Here is an 8,350-nt window from a genome sequence, read left to right as displayed (position 1 = left end):
ACAATAGTATTTCCATAGCATTTGTAGTTCATTTCTAGTAATCATCTTAATTAAGTATCGTAGTATAATATTTCGTAAAGCTCTCATTGACTTAAGAGCGACTAGTTAGACTTAGAAAACAATCCATGCTAGGGAACTAGGAGTGGAACGAACTTCGTACTCCATTTAGTGCAATTCGCATTGAGAGTAGAAGCTTTGATAATAGACACGAAAGTTAGTTTAGTTTACTTACGTCCTGAAGCCATCGTTCATTTCGTAGGTAGACTACTCATTTTACAGATATCACGCCCTAAGCTGAATTTTGCCGGATTTCCACAGGTTTGTTTGAACTTCATTTTTCAAGTTTTCGGTGTTCTAACTTGTTATATACACCTGAACAGCCATGAAAACAAGCAAGGAGGCATTCAGTGCTCCTTCTTACACTCCCTCGTTTCTTAAATGCAAGGAGGAGTTTTAATTATAGTATAAGGGCTTGTTTTCTTAAAATGCAATACCACCGCCTATCTAGAAATGCATGTTTAGAGTTGTGGTTGCATATTAATTGCCCTATAATATATTTCAAAAACCAATATGGTATCAATATATGTAGACCAACAATCATATGATAATTATGCAAACCCTTCACCATGTTCATCTTGTGGTAGTCCTTACCATTGGGCTTCTCAATGCCCATCATATCAAGACCAATCTTGTAATTATTATGGGAACCCTTCACCATGCTCATGTTGTGGTAGTCGACCATTGGGCTTCTCAATGCCCATCATATCAAGAGTCCGAGCCTACTATAGGATATAATAATAATTATGAGCCTCAATTTTCAAATTTTTATAGTGACTCATACAATCAAGTGTTTTCTAGTCATCCAAACTATTCATGTAGTTCCACCAATAACAATCAACAAGCTATTCATCCTCAACCTAACCCATCACAATGCGATATCAACCGAGTCACTCAAACGCCAATAACTATGACTATCAAACACCATACCAACCGGACCACACCACCAAGCTTCCTCATTAACAAAGATTCGATGAAATAATGGCCCAAAACAAAATAATACTTCAGGAAATAAACCGGAACCTAAAGATACTAGGCTCACCTGCGCCAGACATTTCTACCATGCCAGAGATCGACACTATTCCCATAACTAACCCATTCATCCTAGTTCAGACCTACCCTGCATTTCATGAACCATTACCTTCCCAAGACCCTCCCATTAACCATTATATTAACTCCACACCCCACCTGGATGAGGAAATTCTTGTAGACGACTCTTTAGGACTAGTTTTGCATGACCACTCAACCTTGAGCGATGCCTCCGAGGAACTTCCCACTGATCCTTCTGACGATGAATATAATGATGACACATTAGAAGATATTTATAAAGGTGTGACAAAGGAAGAATTTGATAACTATTGGCATTTTCATAATATGGACCCTCCTATTGAGCATGTCTAGGCCTTTGAGTTTGCTAACCGCACTCGGCTGGATGATGCCTCGACACATTCGAATGAGGCCATTGAGGATACTTGTAGTGTTTTAGAGGAAGAGGGTGAGGACATAGAGATTAACAATTCAAATCTAAGGCATGAACAAGTTAATGTGCAAGAAAACGAGGAAGTTACATCTTTAGAGCAATGTGAATCTCAATTTAGTTTGGCAACTGAAGAAATAACAATAGAAGAAATAGATGAAAATCTTAAAGATAAAGCCACAAACCACAACATTGTGGATTCAGCTAAGCCAGATGTAGAGTTCTTAAGAGCATGTGAGGATCCACCACCCGATGAACCACCAACCAACCACCATCCACCTGAGTTACCACCTCCTATAATCCAACCATCTATCACACCTAAGCCATCCATTCACCCACCATTTAAAAGGAACCTCGAATTTGCACTTGAGCCAATTGCCTCAGAGACCATCTATAATTTTTTCAACCCTCACAGTGAAGAGTGTTTGCCTAGCACACAATCCTATGAGTACACCATTCCGGTAATTGAGAGACAAGCTTTGACCGAGTGTAGTGAGAAACCTAGTTTGTCTTATTTTTCCTCATCTGAGCTTCATGAAAGACATCAGGATCCACACTTCATTCCCTTCTCACCTAAATTATCGCTAATTCATCTTTTGGGTCAGTCCAACTATTTAAAACAGCTACAACATGATGGTTTGTATATGTTCTTTGATAGGATGCATAAGTTTTCATTTCTTCGCTTACATGTTTGCTTCCAATTATACAACATTATTCTGTTTGGGGGTGCATTTAGTATTATGTTTTTATGGCTAGACCCCCAACTCTTTCGACTATTTGTTTATAGTTGACCACGTATCATCCATTTTGTTTGGGGGTGTGCACCGTCTAGGGGAATCTGACGTAAAATGACCCCACATTAATTAAGTCTCTGAATCGACTTTAAAAGACCCGCGTTTTAAAACAAATTTTTACAAACCCTGTTCAAAAAAAATTTGTTTGGGGGGTGTTTGGTTTTCCATTCTTAATCACTCAAATTCCTATTCTTATCCCTTCCTCATCTAAGTAGCTAGATTTCTTGTTGCTTATTGTTTTATGTTTTAGTAGATAGGATGTTAAGTTTTTGAATTCAGTAGTTAAATTTGAATTTGGTAGTTAAATGTTGTTTGAATTTCAATTTTAATATAATGTGTTTCTTTTCAAATTGTGCATGGATTTTATTGTTAATCCCACCTTCGAATTGTTTGGGGGTGGTATTATTTATTCTATCATGATTTGTTATAAGATACTCCATTTTAAAGTTTGTTTTGGAGTGAAGGTTGAGAATATTTCTGTAATTTGAATACCTATGATTAGATGTGGCGGTAGGATGAAAATAAAGAGAGTTTAGAAGTTACTATTCTAAATCCGATTATAAAAGATACTAGGGTTGTTATAGAATCCGAATATGGTTTGTTTCGTTTCGGTTTTGGAAATTTCGTTTCCGGCAATTGCCTTAAAACGCGTTTTGGAAATTTACCGATTTGTTTTGGGAAACCCAACCCTATATAAACTTCATTCATTCTCCACACAACACACACATCTCTCACTTTCATCTCTCACCTTTCACTCCCGTTTTCTCTTCTTTTCCTTCCCACTTTTGGACTTTCAAGACTTACGAAGCACTGCGCTGCCCAAGAAGCGACCTGCATCCCTAATCAACTGTCGAAATTTTACTCGAGCACACCTGGCCCAAGTTGAGCGACCCAGCTCAAAACACTGTAGAAGTCAAATCCTTGGATGCGACCACGCTTCAAAATTGTGAAAGACTCGCACCTGGACCTTAGTAGACGCCGAAATTTCCAATTTTGCATGGGTTGTTCCAAGATTTTTTTGCAACTGTTCCAAAGAGTAGTTTTGTGATGACATCACAGTATCATCAGGAACAATCTTTCGAAGACTTGTTCCAAAGTGACACCTATGGTGCTTGGTTTCGCGAAGTAATCATACAGGCAGGATGACAATCTTTAATGAAGAGGAGGATGATGATTAAGCTGGAGCGGAGGTAAGTTTTTAATTTCAGTTAGTGTCTGCTTATGTCCCAAGCAATCTACTTCTTATTAACCCCATAACGGGTGGAACTCTTATAGAGTTGCGTCAGTTTCTTTTTATTTCCTATATTAGTATGTTCTAACCTTGTTTTGCGAGATGTTTGAATTTCCAGCGTTTCCATGGTATTGTTCTACCCTCTTTATTTAAATGCTTTGAGGACAAAGCATGCTTTTTTGTTTGGGGGCATAGAAACACGTGGAATTAAGGCATCTGTTAGGATATAGATATGTATAATATGCATTTGTTTTCTAGTTAAAATTTCAAAAATTTCAAAAATATAAATAAATAAGTTTATGCTAAACACTTAGGAATATTGGTATTGCTTTCTTTCTCTATGCTCGTAACAATCTAGAAGTCTCAATTAGCTTTTACATCGAGAATAATTGGTAGAAACTTAGGTTAATATGCAGGTAATAATCTTTGCATCTATCTATAAATATACTACATGAGTATCTATGATTGTTGGCAGTAAGTTTATGAAACCTAGGTTAGAGTACTTATTCTACAAATCCTGTGAGAATATAGCCTGAAGCCTTATACGAGCGAAACATTTGAGAAATGACACAAGGGAGAAGTAAAATCTGGATAGAGAAATCACACGTCCAATTGCTTGATCACTATGTCATATCCTAAGCGAGAATTTAGGCCCTCTTTTGGATCGATATAGCCAAAAATTCAAACCGATGAATTATTTTCCTCTAGTAAGCCTTTTCCGAGCTTTTCTTTAGCCTTCCATAAACCACAATTCTTTTACCCTGTTACAAAAACAAAACAAAAGAAAAAAAAAATAAAAATCAACCTACCCAATTTAGAATAAGTCTGAGAATAGAATGAGTGAAGAAAGAAGAAGAGAAAAACCTGTGTAAACAAAAATTAGTTAGTTGCTTCAGAAAAAAAAAATTAGTTAGTTAGAAGCAAAAGAAAATAACAAGGTTTTCTCTAAGTTACATAATATGAAGACTCTATTATCTCATACTTGTTCTTTTGAATATCCATTTCCTTCCTTCTTAAACCATCTCCTAAATCGCGCAATACCTAATAAAGACCTCTAGCTCAATTAGGAATAGGTTAGTGTGATAGTAAGTGGCAGATGTGTTTGATCGACCGGCTTCCTTGTGTGTCATTGAGATTGTAAGTAAAAAGTGTGCCCATTGCATTACACCTTTGGAATGAAAACTGAGCGGAAAAATCGGAGTGGTTTTGTCTTGACATTTATGTGAGGACCTACTTAAGGACGCTATTCCGAGATTTCATAAACGAACCTGCTAAGCATTTCATAGTATTACTCATAGTAGATATATTTGTATCATAGATGATTGATTATTATGCATATATTAACTTAGGTTTCGACTTGATATTTCAGATATCGCTACTAGTGAGATGTATAGATAATTGGGAGCATGAATATGGGAACAATAGTTTTGTTTCTTAGTCGTTGTAGTATAGATGAAGTTTGTGAGTACCTTCACTTGGAAAACTCTTCTGAAGTTATAACTTCGTCCACTAGGGAATTCCTAGTGGTTTAAGGCCTTATTGCATATGGTAAATGCAATCGACTCGATGAAAGCGAGTAGTTAGAACTCCATTTTTTGTCACTTATTCTAATTTCTCATATTTGCTTGAGGACAAGCAAAATGCTGTTTGGGGGTGGTTTGATAAGAGCCCAAAACTGTAGTTTTAACCCCTTAACAATCATACTTTTAGACCAATTATGTGAGTAATAAGTAAGAGTTAATACGGATTACGTGTTTTTATGCATTTCAGGCTTCAAAGTCAATTATGTGCAGAAATGTGCCACTTTGATGAGATAAAGGAGCAATGGTCGGTTGCTAAGGAGTTCTGTGATTAAGGGCCAAGATTCAAGAAGACAAAGCATTTGTAAAGCCCAGTCAAAAGATGAAAAGTCAAAGTCCACGCGGCGAATGAGCGGTGCACAAAGTCGTGAGAACTTCGAAGACCATATCTTTGGACTCAGACCTCGGAATTGGGCCTACCTTACGTCAAAACGACCGTCTCGGAAAGATCTTTCCAATAGTCTAAGCCTTGACCTAATCAGAGGAGCAGAAGTGGACGAAAATTTTGTCAAAGCCAACTCCAACTGAAGAGGCCTTTTTGGACTAAAAGAATTGGGTTTTGGGCCTGATTCTCTGGCCCAAAACATGGCTCTAAGCCCATGCACGATTTTTGGATCTGAAAGTATAAAAACAAAAGCTTAGCTCTTTGTTAATGGTAGATAGTTAGACCTAGATTAGAGATAGATTAGTTAGCCTCCATTAATTAGTTTTAGAACTTAGTTTTAGATTTGTAATTAGTTAATTAATCAATTTTCATATCTTGTTTTGAATTGAGTTTTGTTAGAAAACTAGTTCCTTGTAATAGTAGCTAGGTTAGAAAAAGTAGATCTAGATTTAATTAGTTTTAATTAATTAGTTTCAAGTTCTTGTTTTTGTTTAAACATTTGAATCATTGTTCTTCATTTCATTAGATAAATAAAATAGTTATTATTAGTCATTTCGATTTTGTCATTTTACATTTATAGATCTAGTTTAAATTCTTGTTTGTTATCATTTATTAGTTTAATTAGATTGAAGTATTGTTAGTTAAATTAAGTAAAGTTCAATTCTTTATATTATGTTTAGTTTAGATTCATATGGAAATGATAGCGGAATGATTCTCGGCTAAACCTCCATTAGAGGGGTTGAGAAGCCTTGATGAAAGCTTGATTCGATTATCGTAGAAGAAGCCGTAATTTCCTATTCCACTCTAGAAACGATTAATTCACCATGAGAATGGGGTTAATCGTTCACACGCATAGTTGCAATTAGTAGAAATGCCATGTGTAATTAGGGATTAGGAAGAACCAATTGTTTCAGCGTGAGATTCAATTCGGATTACTGACGATTCGTCGTTAGTGAGTTAAGTTGAGTTAAGGTGGAATCAATCCCCCCTAATTCCTTATCATAGAATCAACGTAGCATTTCCGTAGTTGAATCACGTAGTTGAGTATTTGTAACTTGTGGGTAGTTCCATTGTAGCATAATAACTCGTAAACCTCTCATTGACTTTAGATAAGAGTGATTAGATTTAGGAAACACCACGTGCAAAAGAACTAAGAGTGGAACGAATCATCTACTCCACCATATTGCATTGATACAAAGAGTAGAGAAAACTTGATAGCATAGCAACGTTAAATTCTAGTTTTACTAGCGTTTAGTGTTCTCGTAGCTTTATTCATTAGTAACACTAACGTTTTACAGTTTATCAGAGCACCCTGCGCCCTACCAAGGCCATATTTAAGCACGCCCCGCGCTCTCATCTTTGGACCTGCCAAGACAGAGGGAGGCACTCATGCTCTTCATAGGCCATTTCGGCGCTACTCGCACTCGGCGTTAGCAGCTACTTTAATTTTCTGATTTTTTGTGAGTTTTCCTAGGTTGTTTGTGATAAGAGCCCAAAACTGTAGTTTTAACCCCTTAACAATCGTACTTTTAGACCAATTATGTGAATAATAAGTAAGAGTTAATACTGATTACGTGTTTTTATGCATTTGAGGCTTCAAAGTCCATTATGTGCAGAAATGTGCCACTTTAGCGAGATAAAGGAGCAAAGGTCGGTTGCTAAGGAGTTTCGTGATTTAAAGGCCAAGATTCAAGAAGACAAAGCCTTTGTAAAGCCCGGTCAAAAGCTGAAAAGTCGACGCTGGGTAAACAAAGACACAAAGTTAAAGAACTTCCGAAGGTCTGTATCTTTGGACTCGGACCTCGGAATTGGGCCTACCTTATGTCAAAACGACCGGCTCGGAAAGAGCTTTCCAATGGTCTAAGCCTTGACCCAATCAGAGGAGCAGAAGTGGACGAAACGTTTGTCGAAGTCAACTACAGCTGAAGAGGCCTTTTGAATTTGAAGATTGGGTTTTGGGCCTGATTCTCTGGCCCAAAACATGGCTCCAAGCCCATGCACGATTTTTGGATCTGAAACATATAAAAACAAAGTAAAACTTAGTTCTTAAGTTATCTAGTTTTATTTAGAAAACTAGTTCCTTGTAATGGTAGCTAGGGTTAGGTTAGAAAAAGTAGATCTAGATCTAATTAGTTTTACATTCAATTAGTTATTTGATAATCATATTTAGTTTTTATAATAAAGTATTAGTTCTTCATTTTCAATTTATATTATTGCTTAAATTCTTATTTAGATTTAGTTGTCTTAAATTTATAATTAGTTTTAGTTTAAACACCGAACACATCACTCTCACTGTTCCTTGTGTTTGATAAATTGAATTCTATTTAAGTCTTGAAGGTTTAAGAGTGGAACGAATTCCTTACTTATTATATTGCATGATTTTGTTTTGAGAGTAAGAAATATTGATTTAAACGTAAGAACGGTAGGATTACGTATTAGTGTTCTTGTAGCATTAATATTTAGGATTCTATTATTTTTACGGGATATCAAATGGCGCCGCTGCCATCTTAATCTCGTTCAAGACAAGAATTCAATTGCTTGAATCCAAGGGGCAATACCCCATTCTCTACCCACCCACCCTTTTAATTTTTCATTCTTATTTCTTGAATTTTCGAACCGTTCAATTGTTTTCAGGCATAGGGGTCATGGATTCACAGAGAAAAACACTGCGGTGAAGGTATTTCTAAATTTTCGAAAATTCTGAAAATATTCATACATAATATTTAATGTGTTGTTGATTTACTAGAATATTTTCAGAGTTTTCAGAGTTGGTTTACCTTGTAAAACAAATACGATCTTTACAGTACTGCATTTCAGTTTTCACAC

Source organism: Coptis chinensis, chromosome 8, assembly GCF_015680905.1.
Source record: "Coptis chinensis isolate HL-2020 chromosome 8, ASM1568090v1, whole genome shotgun sequence".
Lineage (NCBI taxonomy): Eukaryota > Viridiplantae > Streptophyta > Magnoliopsida > Ranunculales > Ranunculaceae > Coptis > Coptis chinensis.
The sequence above is the reverse complement of the archived record's forward strand: the minus strand, read 5'-3'. Positions refer to the sequence as shown.